Source organism: Carettochelys insculpta, chromosome 8 (assembly GCF_033958435.1).
Source record: "Carettochelys insculpta isolate YL-2023 chromosome 8, ASM3395843v1, whole genome shotgun sequence".
Taxonomy (NCBI): Eukaryota; Metazoa; Chordata; order Testudines; family Carettochelyidae; genus Carettochelys; species Carettochelys insculpta.
The window spans coordinates 4,718,833-4,737,281 of NC_134144.1; the positions used below are offsets into that span (position 1 = coordinate 4,718,833).

General features: G+C 47.3%; 1 protein-coding gene across 3 annotated transcripts in view; it reads left to right on the forward strand.

Moving 5' to 3' along the window:
• The first annotated feature begins 6,227 nt into the window (after positions 1-6,227).
• The window catches only part of MLPH (melanophilin), a 79,510-nt gene continuing 67,288 nt past the window's right edge, over positions 6,228-18,449 (forward strand). For all 3 annotated transcript variants that reach the window (XM_075001409.1, XM_075001407.1, XM_075001408.1), the window contains exon 1: positions 6,228-6,504. The gene's annotated coding sequence lies outside the window, so the exon portion shown is untranslated. The remainder of the gene's footprint in view (positions 6,505-18,449) is intronic.

Below are 18,449 nucleotides of genomic sequence, written 5' to 3' on the forward strand. Positions count from 1 at the left end.
CGAGCAGTAGTGAGGCTGCCGATCTCAACGTGCAGGAAGTGCCGGATGTAAGGCTGCCTGTGCAACTTTACTTCAGTGGGTCCATGTTGTGATGGTCTTTAATCACACAATGGCGCTTTGTTTTTTTCCCAGGATCCCTTTTTCCCGCAGCGCATGGCATGGACCATACTTAGCTAACGAGCAGTTGGACAGTCTTCTGTTCTCCCCTCATTGTTCTCCCGCGTGGCCTTATTTAGTGTGTGCAATCCAAATCCTGCTCTGAAGGCCAGATTGCTAATGGCCTTTATTTATTTCCACCGAACGCCTGGCAGGCCACTCCGCTGCTGCCTGACCCTATGGGCTTCTAGATTCTCCAGGTGCTCAATTTTCCACTGTTAAAGCCCGCAAGGCACTTTGCTTTCTGCTCCTGGGCAAAGCAATACGGCGGCCGTACGCCCCGTGCACACACGGGGTGGGACAAAGCCGGGCAGACCCTGGGAGAGCCCTGGTACAGGAAGCAGCCCCAGGCAGTGGGGAGGAGAAGCAGCAGTGACCCCCCCCACTGGCAACTGCATGGGGATTGCAGTGTGGTTTATGTGCAGCCAGCGGTGGTGGCCACTGATGTCCCACCCGCAGACGCTCAGGCTTTCCCATTTCCTCCACACGCCTCTCATGCACTGAGGGACCCGAGCCCTGCACGTCCTACTCCTCCCAGCACTTTCAGAGGAGTCGGCTCTGTTCCCACCACGCCTCCTCTCTCCCAGAGCTGGAGTGCCGCAAATCAGCTGTTTGCGGCGTTCCGGCTCTGGGAGGAGCAGAGAGAGAGCGCGGATCGGGTGATTCGTGTGCTCCAGAAGTGCTGCGAGTGAGGCGGAGTTGCTGGCTTCTGGTGCCTGACAAGTGCATGGAAGAGAGGAGCAGACAGGTGGCCACCGGGCCACAGGTGGAAACCCAATGGGCCGCGGGGCTGTTGCGACCCACTGAGGTGAAGGAGGGTCATTCGTGAGGTCATCCGTGGTTGCCCAGCTCTGGGATTGGCCCTCAAGCCTGAGAGGGCATAGGGATGCCCAGCTCTGCTCCTTCTCCCTGCTGCTATGGGGCTGGCTCTGTACCTCAAACCTCCATAGCTACGTGGGCCAGAGGTTTCTGCCCCTGTGTGGCACCCTCCTTCCCTGACAGTCACCATTTTTACCCCGATTTCAGTGCGAGCAGGCAGCGGTCCTAGATTGCAGTTATATAACAGCACGCAGTTTATCTGTTTATTACATCCTTTGTTCCTGGAGGCTGATTAATTTTTCTCATTAATTGGGCAAGCGGGCTTGGGGGAGGGGCATTGCTGGGAAGTCACAAGCAAGGTTTTTTCGCAGGGTGCGTGTGATTGTTATCCAGAAAACACTGCACACTCTAGTAACAAGCAGAGATTGTTCTCAGGGGTCTGTCTGTAATGTCTCTGATCACAGGTTCCCTGCCTACCCATCTTCAATCCCCACTCTTCCGACTGCAACTGGCCCTGTTTTTATTTAACTGCAAAAACCGTGGAACGAAAATTGTCAGATGATGTCTCTGAGCTCCGCAATGAATGGGCCCGAGGCTCTTTTCCAATGCAAACATAACGGTTGTCACTGTTCCTGCTTACATAATAATCTAGAACCCAAAGGAGTGTGATCAGATGAAGCAAGATTTGACTCATGAATGTGAAATAGACACGTGGTGCAGGGAAGGGAAGGAAAACTTGCTCCTTCTCACGTAGCAAAACCAATGCGACTTCATGTATCCCCTAAAGCTATTCACCTTCCCTGCATGAAACACTGTCTTAGAGGCAATGCAATCTGAGGTGTAATTACATGGGATTGTATTTTAGCATGGAACCAGCTGTGAAGGTTTCCCATCTAACACCCGGCACCGCCTCGGCCTCCATCCCCCACTTGTTACATTTTCAAACAAGCAACTTCATGATCTCTGCCCTGCTGCCTCTTCTGGAAGGGGTGACCCCCACCCACAAACAACATCAACGTTGCCCCTCAACGCTCCTTTCCTGTCATGCCCATGAGTTGCTTCACAGGGATTAGGGATTACGACCTTCTGCCTACCAGCAATATCCTCTCGGTTTCTGTGTATGCTTCCATCTCCTCTGTTGTGTTAGGCTTTGGGGTGGGGACATGCCTCCTCTGTGTTTGAAGGTGTCTGCTGCTAGAAAATGGCTGAATTCTCCTGCTGGGGAGAGGAGAGGACAAACACAAGGCCGGGGGCGGCTCCTCTAACAGGCAGGGGTGGCGGGTCTGCCCCAAACAGCCCCATATGGACCCCTCCTCCTACTAGTTGGCCCCCGCCCAGACAGGCTGCTCCTCTTCCAGGAAAGAAAACCTGCTGGGGGGGCTGGGGTGGCTGGGGCTGAAGCCACCCCCACAGGAACCGTGCCACCCCAGGGGGGAAGAGGAATCTGCATGCTGCTCACCCAGTACTCCAAGGCTGGCAGCAGGGGACAGGGGGTGCAAAGAGGGGCCAGGCCTGGGGCGAAAGGGGTGGGCCAGACCCTGCCTCGCCAAGCTCACCCACCACCCATGACAGGAAGGTGCTCAGATACAACAGAGAGGCCAGCTGGGGAGGACTTTATCGAACCGGATTGCGCACTGACGATGTTACCTCGAAGGGTAACGAAACGTTTGCAATTTAATTGCCGAGCTCAGCGAACAGCCGAATATTAAACAACAGAGAGGCGCCTGTTATGAGAACCTACACTGAACCAATGGCATCAACCCGTTCTTTTGAGGACGGCCTCTGACAGAGAAGCAGCCCCGTAGGACGGTCTCTGTTACAATCGGGTTGCGGGCCGGGGGGCAGCTAAGCCATTGCTCAGGTTGCGTGGCCCTAAGGTGTTGATGTGGCCCGCAGAACATGGCCTAACTGTTCATGTTCTCCTCAGCACACCCCACGGACCCCTCGCTCTCGGGTACCGACTGCTCCCAGCGCTCTGCAGGGTAGACACAGGCTGACGCTCCGGTGCCACCGAATGAAATGGAAACAGGCCGCCCCATGGCTGGTGAGCAGCTCTCCCTGCTCCAGTCCCTGCTGAGCCTCTAAGGCAGCGCGATAACTCAAGTGGCCCCAAACACCCTGACCACACGGAGCCGGTCCTGGGACCTCCTAGGTCAGCCACCATCGCCAGCACAGACAGCCCGGGGCCCTGGTCTGGTTTCATCTCGCACGTGCTGGGACCCCACAACGGCGGCCTCCTGCAGGAGAGGTTTGAGAACTGAGCTCAGGCCTTCAGTCGCTGCCCAACGGCGGCCCCGGGAAATGAACTGCTAACCTGAGCAGCAGCTGAGGGGTCCAGAGCCTCCCACTCCGTGAAACAGGGCCTGATTCTGCCCCCATCCTCCCGGTGGGTGCTGAGCGGTCTCTTCCCTCGCCTGGGTTCTGTAGTGTTGCTAGTGGAGTGAGGAGCCATTCCTTGTGAGACAGAGCTGTGCCCTATAGGCTGGATCCCTGCCCCCCGGCTAGAAGGGGAGAGCAGTCAGAGAGCTGGGGGGCAGACCTGGCTTCAGCCCCTTTTCTTGCCGGCCTGGTATAGAAGGGGGATAAAGCTGTTTCTCCCAGCCCCCAGAGCACGGAGGTAAGCAGGTGAGCGCTGCGACCCTGCAAGGCACTGCACACACATTTGGTATAGGAGAGGGCACAGCCTCTCATCAGAAGCCAGCCCTCTGCGAACAGCAAAACCAAGGGCGAGGTCTTGCCTGGGACTCCCCTAGGGAGGCCTGTGTGGTAAATGCCAGATGAAGCGTCTGGGTTTGCACTCTGCGTAGCCTTCCGGGGCTATTGCACTGATGCTGCAAGGCAGGGTACCACTCAGCTTCACTGCGGGCCTTCGAGTGTGGCTGCGTGCTGGCCAGCTGCCACTGGAACTCTCCCGAGTGTGGGCTGGTGACGTGCCCCAACAGAGACAGGCCTGCGCTTCCGTTTGCTCCGAGGTCTGGACTTTGTCAGAGTTCAGGAGCGTTCTCATCCAGGCTGGTTCCCAGTCCCAGTCCTGCTAGAGGCTACCTGGAGTACTCTGAAAGGGGCACAGACATGCATGGTACTTGTGACACTCGCCGAGGTGATGGCTACACTTACACTTGATCGACAAAACTTTTGTTGTTCACGGGTGCGTAAAAAAAACCCCCATGAATGTCAAAGTTTTGCAGCAAATGAAAAGTGTGAATGCTGCTCCCGCAGCCACGGCGAAACCCTCAACAAAAGTGCCAACAAACAGCATTCACACGCGCTGACTTTTAGCAAGGAGGCTTTGCCAACACACTTATTGCTAAAAGCTGCGTGGTACAGACTTCCACTGACAGACTGAGCCTGCCCAATAGAGCTTAGTTTGAAGCTGCCCTGGAGATCTTTAATGTAGAGAATCCCACTGAGTTTGTTACTCCGCTGGGGCAGTTTGTATGCACAGGGCCAGTAAATACAACCTTTCCAAGCAAGTCTAGTCGCTCCGCTGTTCCTTTGAGCAGGGAGGAGATCCGGCTAAGCTGAGAGTGTAACTAATGCTCCTAAATCCAAATGACCCACATGGCCAATAACCCAAAGACTAGAGAAGCCAATATAAATATTGCTATTGATGCAGTGGGCTTGGGATGAGGCCTATGTCTTCTCCATTCGGCCCATCCTGAGAAATGAAAGCCACGTGAACAGGGCTGAAAGAGCCGTCTCCGCTCCCTCTGCTGCTGGAAAGCGAAGGTGTGTTTATCCCCTCCAGTGCATGGATTTTTGTCTGCTAGGAAGGTGATGTCTTAACCAGGGGAGTGAGTCACCGGGATAGGTCTCTGGGCTTAGGTTCAGTTCCCTGTTCTGACACTGATTTCCTGTATGGCCTTGGGCAAGTCACTTCTGTGCCTCAGCGCCCATGCTGTGAAGTGAAGCTACTCGTCTAGCTACTCCCCAGATCTGTAGTGAGCTCTGGATAGGTGTACCCCTGCAACCAGACCACCCCTTTGGGGAAACTGAGGCAGAGAATCCAACTGACTTCCCCATGGCCACACACAAGTCACCAGACGGGAATCTGGGATCGCCTGCCTCCAAATTGTGCGTGTTCCACCAGACTATGTTGTCTCTCAGAGTCCTGGGGTGTGGAATTTGCTCCAAACCTTTGCTCCTTTTTATTGATTGATCGTATGTATTGCCAACGATCGATCTTGTTCACGTTTGTCAGGTCAGCGCGGAAACCCCCTCACCCGACGTGCTGCACAGACTCATGCGATTTGTGACGCTCACTGCCAGCTGCATGTTGAAGCTGTCCTACAGAGAAGTGTCCAGGGCATCGCCCTGATCGGATCCCCACTGGATTTCAACCCAGAACCCCAGAGACAAAAACCAGAGCGCCTTAACCTACTTGCATTGCCTTGGCTCTGGCTTTAATGTTGATTAATTATGAACCCAGGCCACTAAAATAAAATCGATAAGCAAATGGAAATATCTAGGATCACGCCCACGCATGGCCACAGTTGAATCCCCTTCATTGATTTCAGCATCTGAAAGTCTCCACTAATTATCATGCACCAGTAAGCAAAATATCACATGCTCCAGACATGAGTCTATGCAATGTTTTCCAGACGATGATCAAATTCAGTTTTAAAAAATGATCGCTTGTGCTCATTTCTCATCTTATCTGAAGAAGTGGGTATTACCCACAAAAGCCCATTGCCTAACAATTAAACCGGTTAGTCTTTAAGGTGCTACAGGACTTCTTGTATTTTGCCAAGCTACAGGCTAATACTGCTACCCCTGTGAGACTCTCTCTCTCTAGCAATAAGCCTCGGCATGATGCAGACACAGGCACTTTAACTTGGTTTTTTTTTTCTCTCCAAAGTCTAAAAACCGTGGGTGTGCTTGAATGATGCCAGGTATTTTGCAAAACTAACAAGCAGTCCGGTAACACTTGAAAGACTAACACTGTAATTTACTAGTGCATGAGCTTTCCTGGGGCAGACCCACTGCTTCAGATCTGGAAAATTCTGATTTTTGCTGGGCGTTGGTTTGGATTTTGCTTGATTGGTGAGTTAGTGATGCAATCACCTGCTTCCTGGTCGCAAGATTTCTGAGCCTGCAAGGGGTGGGGGGGAGTCACTTCTCTCCTTGTTGAAAATTGGCAGAGATTGCCTTGGCTTGGTCTGGTTTTTGCCTTGTTTTCTGGAATAGGAGGGTGTTTGTTAGCTGTTGTGCCCCGACTTCAACAGGGTTGCACTGGGTCCTGTGTTTCCTGTCTCTGCCCCTCAGACTTTACTGCGTCTGCCAAGAGTAGCTCCTCCTGGGAAATCGACTCACAAGGGCTGCTCGCTTACCAGCGCCTGCAGCTTTGCTGGATGGGCCATGTGATCGCCTGGCCCTGATTAGGTGGTTTCTTCGGCACAGCCCCCGGGCAGGGTTGGGAACCCAGCGCTGGAAGCATGTGACAAAAATATATTTTTACTCCACCCCCTGGGACTGGATTGCCACAGAGCCAGGCAGAGGGAGAGGCAGCTGCCCGCAGCCCTTCACCAGGTAAATTGCAACTTCAGCTTAGCAGGGTCTGTTGTTGGGAGCGGGTGGGACCAGGGAACCTTATCAATGCCTTTCTGAAACGGAGTCCCAGCTGTGTTTTCCCATCCCTGCCCTGCCTTGCTGCACTTAGCATGGGAGAGGCAGCTGGCTGGTAGCAGAAGGTGAGACTGAACCGTGGAGAAAGGAAAGAAACACTGTTTTTTTGTTGGGGGTGGTACTCAGAGCAGATGAACTTGCAGACAGAATAGTCACAAAGAGGTAGCCCTGTTAGTCTGTGTCTTGCCAAAACAAAAAAAAAAAAAACAGTTCTGCAGTGCTTGAAAGCCAACCAAACACTTTATTAGGTGTTTTGTCAGTCATTAAAGTGCTACAGGATTGGTTTTTTTGTTTTCCAGAAAGAAAAAGAAGTACATGCTGGATTAAACTGTAAAAGAGGAATCTAGAAAGTCTAAACCAGTGTTTCTCAACCATTTTTTTAATAAACTATCCCTTAAAAAAATACCCACCCAGACCCTCCCATTTTCAGAGAAACAGGTTTTTTCTACCATTGCAATGCGTTTCTTTTATCAACTTAATTGTAACTGGTTGGTTGGAAGAAATCACCTACAGGCAATCAACTTGCTGTTGTATTTATGATTGTGCAAAAAGGATAAATGTAGAAAAAGGCTGAGAAATACTAAGTTATTGTGCCCTCTGGAAGAGCTCTGCATACCCTCACCCTGGTTGAGAGCCACTGGCCTAAACTATCAGAGAGGTGGCCATGTTAGTCTGTAGCTTCGAGAACAACAAGAAGTCTTGTGGCACCTTATAGGCTAAAAGATATTTTGGAGCATAAGCTTTCGTGGGCAAAGACCTGCTTCATCAGATGCTGTGTGCAGAACTGCAGCTCTGCTACTGCTTCACTGCCTGGGCTGGTTTAATCAACATGCCAGAACCCTGAAACCTTTGGTCTGCTTCCAGCCAGCCTCAGAAATTGTCACTCATTCATATTACTGCAGAACCCAGCGTGAGCCTGCAAAATGCCAATTGAAACCACTAAATTCCGCATGCAAACCGGGAAAGCTCATGAGCTTATAAATTTGTTAGGCTTTAAGGCAGGGGTTCCCAACCTGGGGTGAAGTCACTGAGTACATTGTAGAGGGTCTGTGGGGAAAAATGAGATAAATATAAATGGTTGTAGAAAATAAGTTTCAATAAATTGCAAAATTATGGCCAGTTATTTTTAAATTAAATATCTTCCAATAATGTTGTTAATTGCAGTCTGAAAATTGACGTTGTGGCTTCCTTTTTCATTTAATGAAGCATACAGAGCAGCTAGAATGGGCTTTGATGGGAGTCTGTGAACGGTTTGGAGAGGCCCACAAATGGCTGAGAGGGTGATTGAGGTTCTGCCCGAGTGAAAAGGTTGGGAACTTCTGCTGTAACGTGTCACAGGACGGCTTGTTTCGTGCACACCACGTCGGACAAGTAGTTGGAGGTGCCTTTCCTTAGCTGAACTTCCCAAAGGCTGTGCAGTGGGAAACAGGGCAGTTTCCTCTGAATTTCCTTGCTTGCATGGGTTTAAGCCATAGCCTTGCCTACCTATCAATTGAGGAATCACCCACATATCGGATTGTTTATTGACTACAGCTGAAGCTACGCAGGTAAATTTAATGCAGCCCTTGAAAGTGTAAGGCTTGTTGCTTGTGTGTGTGGTGATGGCTTTGCAATACAGTGGTAATTATTGTCCCTGGAGGCCTGTAAACCATGCCCACAGTCTGTGTATTAACAGTTTCATTCAGGACATAATCCTGCCTACTTTTGCTGCCAAGCTCCTGTTGTTTTTTAGTGGAGCCACGACGTGTACGTGGGGTAGGGAATCCCTGGAAGGCCAGAGATTAGGCAGCCACCCAGGGGAGAGTCAGGTTCTGCCCAGCTGATTGGGAGAGTACCTACGGCTGCACATGGCATATATTTCTAGTGGTGCTGTACATCCGCACATACCTCCGTGCACATAACAAAGCTTATTCTGCATAGTGGGAGGGTTAATTTTCAGCATTGTGGAAGCAGAGTAAATGGGGCAACTCCTTTCATTGTTATGGCTCTCTCATCTGCAGAATGTAGGGCTGATTCCTAGAAAACCGTGTTGACCATGGGAAGTAACTTCTCTGTCAGACTGTCAATGTCCTAGGTTTTATCATTTGAAATGAAAATTTGTCTAGACAAGGGTCAGGAGGGGATATTAGTTCCATTTCTGAGATCAAAAAATTTTAAACTTGCAGGTCCTCCGAGCATAAGATGCCACTTAATCTATGCAATTCGGGTCTGATCCTGGAGGGTGCAAAGTGCCCTCAAATCCTCCTGTCTTCAGTGGGAATTGAGAGCCCATAGAAGGCATCTGGCACCAAGCTGGATTGGGCCCTTCCTTTGCCTTCTGTCTGTCTTTTCCTATTAAGTCTTTAACTGGGGAACCACTCGCAACCATCCTGCTGGGGTAACAATGATACTGCTTCTAAGCACTGATATTTTTTTAGTCAACCTGTGGCTCTGAAACGCCCATTTGCTGCAGCCTGCTAATACTCTGCAAATATTCACACAGTCCAGAAAGGGAGGGCATGGACATGGGTGTGTGCATGTGCGTGTGTGAGAGTGAGAGAGAGAGAGAGCAAAAATTACTAATATAGTTCTAAGTACATACTGAGAGAGTCTACTTGGCACCCTGACAATGTCCTGTGACTTCCTGAGAACGATTATTCTGCCTCAGAAGTCTTTAAGAACAGTTAGCATCTGAAGCCACTTAACCTATGCCATGTCTTCCTCCTTCATTTTCTAACGCCCCTTTATAACTCATATAAATACATGTAAGGTTAAGAAGAACGATTCTCTAGCAAATATGTTCTGTGAGCTGTATTCATTATATAGTTTTTAAAACAACTCAACATTATTCTCCCAAAATTATGAAAGGCCCCTCTCCTCAGCAAGGCTTATGATGACAAAATAACTGGGGGATTTTCAGGCCTTCTTGTATTAAAGATGTGCTGAGCCAAAAAGGTAAAGTTACTGCAAAGATTTCAGATTCTCGCATTCTGGAATAAAATGTCCAAACATGGAGTTACTCCAGAATAGCTATGTCACATTAAATTGACACTCTACCTTATTCTAGAATGGCTTTCATGAATGAATAAGCCCATGTGTTTGAGTTTAAAACCAGTATAGCAGATTTTTATAATGGAAACGCTAACAGGCATCACCATATAACAGATATTCTAGAGTTTTAGGGTTCAAAATACTGCAGTTTTTACAGTACAGGTTGAACCTCTCTAATTCAGCACTCCCTGGTCTAGCAACATCCATGGTCTGGCATGATTTTAATTAGCTGGACGACTTCTTATCATGGGCATGGACAACTTTTCCATGGCCCCATAAAGATTTACAGCCACCCGTTCTGGTTCTCAGCGTGTTGTTTAGCTGTAATTTTATCCCTAAATGTCTTCTGAGATCCCAGTAAGCAGTGTCGGTGTTGGTAGTGCTGCTAGATTATATTGACCTCTTATGGTCCAGCATATTGTCTTGTCCAGCACTGATTATGTCCCAAGGGTGCTGAGCTAGAGAGGATCAACTTGTAATGCTGCTTTCTCTTCCTTTTTCTTTTAGTGTAATCATCGGGCCCAACAAACATTAGTTTTTTTCTCTTGGGAGATATATATTTTTGTTTCGCTCAGATCAGCTGTAAGTAAAAGATATTAGGCTTTCCTTGATCCTATCTGTCTCTTCTGAAAGTCGTGGAGCAGCTACCCAGATGGGGTTTCATTTCCAGAATTGGTGACCTGCCACACCTAGAAAAAATAAAAATTCATAAAAATAATTTTGAAATACACTGCAAAGTTACATTCAATTATTATTTTTAAATTAAATATCTTCCGATGATGATATTAATAGCTGTCCAAAAATCGATGTTGTGGTTTCCTTTTTCATTGAATGAAGTGTACATAGCAGCTAGAACTGGCTTTGCTGGGGGTCGGCGAATGGTTTGTGGGGGGGCATTGGGGATCCACACTAGTGAAAAAAGTTGGAAACCACTGAATTTAATAGGAATGCAACACCTCTGAGAATTGAGCATTATTATCTTATCATTGTGTGAGTCTAATCTTAATGTACCCGGTCATTCGGGATGACTTGAGTACATAACTATATTAGTTACTGTACACAAGATGAAAGACTAGCCTGTGATTGGCATACAGACAGCTGATGAGTTGAAGTATTTATCTTGTCACCCATGTGTGAATTTCCTTAACGTAACCAGGAGTTGGAAACTAAGTGTTCTGCAGATGCTGTATCTCTGCATCTGCCCAAGCCCAAATGTGGGGCTGTAATGTGTGTCCAAAACCAAAATGAAGGCTGTAAAAATGGTCAAGTGGGATGCTTAACAAGTCTGGGTAATTCCTTCCTTTCGTGTCGACAGCTCTTTCTGAAGGCTCAGCTTCAGAGGTTGTTATTTCTGATGTATGGTAAATGCTTGATTATCCAGCAACCCTGAGGTACAAGGGTGCCAGATCATCAATTTTTCCAAATATTCAAGCAGGCTGTAACCCCTGGTAGCCAGCTCCTAGTAGCCCGCCCTGGGCAGCCAGGTGCTTAGTTGAGAATGCCAGTTATATGAGTGCTGAATAACATGGTTTTTACTGTGAATAAATTTCAGCAATATAAGCAAAAATTGTGTGAAATAGAAGTAAATTGGGGACTAACGTGAGTGTTGCCTCCTGAAAGGAAATACATTTGAGAGGTGCACAAAACATGAACATTTCTGCCTGACTTATTTCATGTATCCAAGCTCCCAGTGCTCATTTCTTTATGGGGGCATTGTTAGGTTAAAAAAATAAAATAAAATAAAACTCGCACTTGTGCTGCTAATACTTCAGCATGCACATTCCTCCTTCAAAAGGGGAATGTAGTGGAGATGCAGCCTAGGAGAAAACATATTCAAACAGCTCTGTCTGAAAATTGCAAATACTGTACGTCAGGCCTCCTATGGTTCTACTGATTACTGTTGCAACTTTTATGTGATGGGCCAGTCTCCTTTCGGATGCCATTTAAGGCAACCAGAACAGACCTTGTGACACTTCTAACTTTATGCTGAGGAAGAAGGGCTCTTGTTATTCTTTGATCAATTGTCATTGCAGTGTCTGCTGCAGCATTGATGAGAGGTTGAAAAGGAAGCTTGGCTTATTGGTGTCTACTGGGAATTGGCTAACCCTTACAGCTGTAATTTGTAAAGGTGTGTTTTCCGGATTGGACAGCAGAACATGTGATTGGCAGTGGATATTTAGATGGATCATGGTCTACTAGATACAGTCTAGACTGGAAACTTGTGAAATTATTCTAAATCTTCCTCCTTTAAATGCCAACTTTCTAAAACCCTGCTGCTCTCTCTAATGGGTTACGCTGCAGCTTTGCCGGTGGCTTTGAAGGAAAGGTTGTGCGTGATGACATTCCACCAGGTGTGAACCAAGACCCAAACTGTGGCTCGGTCACGATCCTCCCTTGCACGACAGCCCGGTTCCTGCAGTAACTTCTGTCCCTCTGTGCATAGGCATAGCTGTGCTGGCTGGAGCATTGGAATACCGGGTGATGCACTCAAAGTTCTGGCTGGCAGCTGTTTCTCTCCCACGCTACAGGAAGCAAGGAGGGCAGAACGAACTTACAGCCTGTACTTCTGTGGGTGGGCAGCCCTGCCCCAAGTAATCTTCCAACCTGCTCCATATCAGGGCAACAGACTGATGCCAAAATGCAAGCCAATGGCTTTAGTAATACTTATGTGACAATGTTAAACCCCACGAGCATTGATGCTGATTGATGCAAATAAGTATTATTCATGAGCCATTTTTCAACTATTCTGAGCAAGATTCAGATGTTCTTATTCTAGTTTTGGTCTGTCTTTAATTAGGACCTGGTTCGGCTTGCACTGACTGAAGTGGGCGTCAGATGTTATTCGACAGAAAAACAATCTGACCCAAAGGAATACACTTAGAACAGTGGTTCCCAGTATCCGCGAGGATATTGCAGGAAGGGGAAAAAATAGAAATCCACAGAAAATAATTTTGAAATACACTGCAAAGTTACATCCAATTATTATTTTTAAATTAAATATTTTCCAATAATGTTATTAATCGCTGTCCAAAAATCGATGTTGTAGTTTCCTTTTTTCATTTAATGAAGTGCAGATAGCAGCTAGAATTGGCTTTGCTGGGGTCGGCAAATGGTTTTAGGAGGCCATTGGAGATCCATGCTAGTGAAAAAAGTTGGGAACCGCTGATTCGGAATGTTCCTCTTTGAGAATCTCACCTGTTTCTTTGTGTTGTGTAGTAGCTTACTCCAGAGGTAGAAGCCCCACGCAATGCTGAACTGAAGTACTTCTTGGTGTGAGAAGGCCACATTGGCCCTTACATCAGGAAGACAGGGCTTCCTCCTGGAGAAACCCAACTTGACCATGCTGAAGGGGAGTTCTGTTTTGATGGCTGTTATAAACAGTGTAAATCTGATGTACCGTCACGGGACTTACATTATTAAAGGGCTACACTTGCTTTTATTTATTTCTTTATTTGGTACTGTTTGAATGTGTTTAAACTGAATGCATAAACTTTTACAGAAACAACATGCTATTGTGTCAGCCTCTGTGCAGATGTTTAATACCTGGTGAAGCCAGCTGCACTGTAAAGCCATAAAAATTAATGGAAACTTACAAAATAAACAGTATCTGAGCAAACACAAGTTTATTCCTTTCCTATCAGAGGTGTGTTCAAACATGCAGCATGCCCAGGTGTTTAATGACTTAAATCTTCCTGTTAAAGCTAAGCAGTAATGGATAGGGCCATAAAGTGCTGAATGGCTTGGGTTAAATTGACCTGTGGGAAAAATGCATGAATGCCAACTGCATTCCAGGAGGCATAGCTCAGAATCAACAGGCAAATTTACCGTGGCTTTTAATGGTAGTGAGGTAACACCCAGGATGAATTCAGTCCCAACAGTTTTGGGAATGACATGCCATTGAGTGGACTCTGGAGCAAAGGCATTTCATAGAATGACAGAAATCAGAGATGGGACCTATTATTTGATTATCCAGGTCTTTTCTCTGACAGCAGGACAGGAGTAGTAACGGAGAGTAAGCCGTGCCAGTCTATCTGTCCCACGAAAGCTCACCTAATAAACTATTTTGCTAGTCTTTAAAGTGCTACTTGACTGCTTTTTGTTTTGATCAGGACAGGAGTGTGTCCCACTGCATCTCCGTAACACTTTGCAAACCAGCTGCACCAGGGAGCCAACCAGCTCTTAGGCTGTGCAGTCATTTGGCCTTTGGAGAGTACTCCACGGCCTCCTCCATCTCCCTGGCCAGAAGCTTATCCCGGGCGTTCAGCCACAACATTTTGTTACATCCCATCAATCCCACTTCGACCTAAACAGACTATGGCAAAGCCCCTGTGGCAATCAAGCGTCATAAAACAGCAAGCTCTGGGACAACTTAATTCAACTCGTTTGCATTCCAATGAGCTGTAACAATAACTAACCTGCTCATTCCGGTAACATTCCATGTTACTTCTCTTGCTAGTAATTCCATTCGTGCTGGGCTCCAGTGGTCCCTCGAATTTTTTCCATTCGTGGGCAGAATAAATTTTGTTAATTGCACCAAAGCATGGGGCATGTGCACCACCAACCGTAACACATGCTGCTGGTTGTGGGCGCTCTGCTAATCAGCTGGGTGGCTGCCCAAGTGCTAAGCTTATGGGAAGCACTGCTGGACTCCTAATTCTCCTGGGGGTGCTGTGAGGGTGAATTCAGTAAAGGCTGCTAGGAACTGAGATCCTATAGTAATGATGGTCATGCAAATATGTACTACGAGAGAGCTTTGCCCAAGCAGAGGTCAATAATTACGGTATTTATTAAACAGCTGTTTGCTGGGGTGGTGGCGGGGGGGCAGAATCCTCTCGCTACAGTAAACCATAGTCCTGGTCAAAGGGCTACAACTGAATTAAGTTGCTTTTTTAAAAGAAAGCATCATCATGTAAGCATTCTTTTTTCCATAGGCAAGTTCTCCAGAGGAGTTTGCCAGTCAGATAAATTTAGGGTTGCCAACTTTCCCGACCGGATGCTGTTGCCACGAGCGGCATCCTGTGTCTCCAGTTGCGTTGATACCCAGCCGGTTATGGCCTGGCTTGTATGCCCAGGAGTCTGATTTCTGTGCACCTCTCGGGGAACCTTGTGTGGGGAAAAAAAGACACACAGAGGCAATGCTTCATTTTATGTGCTGTCCTGATCTCTTTAGGAAGATCAAGCTGTCAGTGAAGTTTTGAGAGGCCTGTTGGTTCTTGGGCTTGGTCTACCTGAAAACTTACGCTGCTGTACCTGTGTCAGTCAGCTGTGAAAAAATCCACACGCCTGACTGAGGGAGCTATTAGCCGATGGAGCTATTAGCTGAGGTGACAAAAAGCAAAGAAAAAAGAAAAAAGCAGTCAAGTAGCACTTTAAAGACTAGCAAAATAATGTATTAGGTGAGCTTTCGTGGGACAGACCCACTTCTTCAGACCATAGCCAGACCAGAACAGACTCAATGTTTAAGGCACAGAGAACCAAAAACAGTAATCAAGGAGGACAAATCAGAAAAAAATTATCAAGGTGAGCAAATCAGAGAGTGGAGGGGTGGGGGGAGGAAGTCAAGAATTAGATTAAGCCAAGTATGCAGATGAGCCCCTATAGTGACTCAGAAAATTCCCATCCTGGTTCAAACCACGTGTTAATGTGCTGAATTTGAATATAAAAGACAGCTCGGCTGTTTCCCTTTGAATAGCGGTGTGAAAATTTTTTTCAGTAACACGCATACTCTTAAGTCATTAACAGAATGGCCCATGCCATTAAAATGTTGACCAACTGGTTTGTGGATCTGGAGTGTTTTGATGTCTGTTTTGTGCCCATTAACCCTTTGTCTAAGGGAGTTAGAAGTCTGTCCAATATACAAAGCATCTGGGCATTGTTGGCACATGATGGCATATATGACGTTAGTAGAGGAGCATGAGAAAGTGCCCGTGATTCTGTGAGTAACCTGGTTAGGTCCAGTGATGGTATTTCCAGAGAAGATATGTGGACAAAGCTGGCAGCGGGCTTTGATGCAGGGAAAGGTTGCAGGACTGGTATTCCTGGGATATAGACTGTGGCTGTTCGTGAGGATCCTTATCTAAACTGTGGTGCTGTCACTGTGAAGCCTTTGGGGCCAGCTCCTTAGTGTAAACCAGCTTCTCCTTCCATGGCTGTACATCGATTTCCATGAGCTGGAGATTGATTTCCCTGGGACTCATCCATGGTAACCGGCGGTGAATTGCATAAAACATCTGCTGACTCAAGTCGATACGCTTGGAGCCTTATATTCATACGTGTGTAAGAGGGGGAAGTGATGAGGAAATCAGCTGATGGTCATGCTGATTTCCTTTTAGTTCTGAAAATAGGAAGTCCTGTTTGTGACTTGTGTTTGGTGAACGCGCTTGTGTAAAGCTGCAAAATTCCATGAATGGAATGTCTAAACAAAGTCAGCTTCGGTCAGTACGTGCCACTGGCTAGCCAGGGACACTGTTCCCATTTTACTGGGACCCCACTCTTTAAATACCCCTCTGAAACCCGCCCCCCCCAACTCATGCCTCTGATGAAGTGGGTCTTAGCCCACAAAAGCTGATGTTCCAAAATATCTGTTAGTCTATAAGGTGCCACAAGACTTCTTGTTGTTCCCCATTCAAAAGGCTGTCTGAGAAAGGTTAATATTTTAAATGCTGGTACAGCATCGAGGAAGATTGTATTTTATGGTTGGGCTGTTGAATTCTAGTTAAAACATCCTTTTCCTGTGATGCTGCCGTGTCTGACTTCTTCATGGGTCTATTGCTGACAAAAATAACATTGCTAGTGAAAACCATGATGACGGTTCAACCAACTCCCCTGCTGTTCCAATTCACTGGACCACCTGAGCACGTGTGGGTTGTTCCAGTTATGAAAAATGGTTCCAGCAAAGTCTGCTCCAGTTCTGCAAGATAGACATGCTTACGTTCTTCTGGGTCACATTGAAATCAGTGAGACTTTTAGTAGTTTGAGAATCAAGGAAATCCTCTGAATGCTGCATGTTCAGTTCCTGGGCTTCGTGGTACCTTCCTTCAGAACTGATCCCGTTCGTTTCCTTGGTAGGAGGCACCCCTCATTAAGTAGGGGTGGCAGAGTCTGTCTCTATGTCATGGGGATGTGTTCACGGTCTTTGTCAGAGTAGGTTTCGTGGTGTGAAATAAGGAGTGATCCGTTTCCTGCTGAAGTTAGGAGGGAGCCTACCATTTATTTTAATAGCAGCAAAAGTTAATGCCAAGATGTCAAAATTTTCATCACTGGAGCGCAAAGCAGTTGGTCCTACTTGCCAGCTTTAAGTAAAAACATTGCATTCCCCTTGACGTTACGCTTTCTCTTTATGGACACTCGCCACTCGATTTCTTCCCTGGTGAAACCAAGTGTGTGATTGTCTTGTCAGAAAAATGTTTCCTTCCTTGTCTGCGCGGCGTACGTGGTGTTGTGTTTGTGAAGGGACTGGAAACAGCAAACAGCCGTGTAGATGCTCAGTACAGAATGAATAGTTGGAATGTACTTCTTTTTTCCTTCTTGTTATTGAATTCGGAAGAGAACAGGTCAAATCCATGTTTGAAAGGCCCTGCGATAATTGCAGCAAAAACCTTTAGACAGGGTCTCGTTGTGATGTTAATTGCCATCTATTGACCTGCTGTTTGGATTTATTGGTGCAAAGCCATTTTCAAATCGGCTTACGTAATGATAAACTCATTGCTCGCTTTGGCCAATTCACAAATTGTTACTTATTGGGTTTCCAAATCGCTGGACAAACTGGAAATAGATTCCTGGCTTCAGAGGAAAAGCGCTGGGTCACCTCAGGTGCTGACTTCTCCTGAAAACTCTCCGTTTTCTATACCAAATTCATTTGGATTCAGCTCAGCTGAAATCCAGCTGTTGTTGCTGTATCTCAGTGGTTCCCAGCCTTTTCAGTAACGTGCCACATATCAATGAGCCAAACCATTCCACGGCATACCCATGTATTTCAGCTGACTCGATTGCTCATAAACATCACATTTACTTACTTTTGCTTTTGATTACAGTCTTCCTAGAGAGGTTTGCAAGATAGTACGGCAAACTAAACAAGGATCAAATTAATTAAGGTTTCAGATCCACGCAGAGTGCACTTCAACAGCAAGAGCAGGCACGTTTTCAAAATCTGCTCAACGCCATGCTCGGGATGTTGAGTAAACGAATAACCGCTGAAAGCAGGTGCCCCTTCCTGCCAGCCTCTTGGAACCAGGATGTGGCATTTAAACAGCATCCCAGCTCCAACAGGATTGCCCCCCTCCCTCTCCCTTGTCACAGCAGGGAGGCTCCCCACCAGCTCATTTGGGCCAGGAAGCAGCATTTCAGCTGCTTCCTGGCACGAATCGTGTCCCACGGGGTTGGCTCTGCAAAGACTCACCATGAGGAGGGGAAGCTGATGAACCCCGTGCCATCTGGGACTTAAGGTCATCAATTCATCCTCCCACCACCCTGCAGTGGCTCTGCAAAGAGCCACCGTGAGAGGAAAGAGCCGAAATTTCGTGGCCCACGTGGACAGTTCTCCGGGCACACCGTGGCACACTGGTTGAAAACCACTGCTCTAGCTGATGCACCGAGTGAATCATCAGACTTGCTCTTCCCCGGGCTTGACAGAGGAAGTACAGTAGCTAACGAGCTGTGATGAGGAATTTCCAAACTAAACCGAAACGGAGTGTCATGGGCAGAACTCCTGGATGGATTGTCTATGGTGACAGTACGGACTCGGCAGATAAAACCTCTCATCTGGCAGGATTTTGGGCCTCTCTCCAATGTCGTCTTGGCTTAAATCCCTGGGGAGGGGA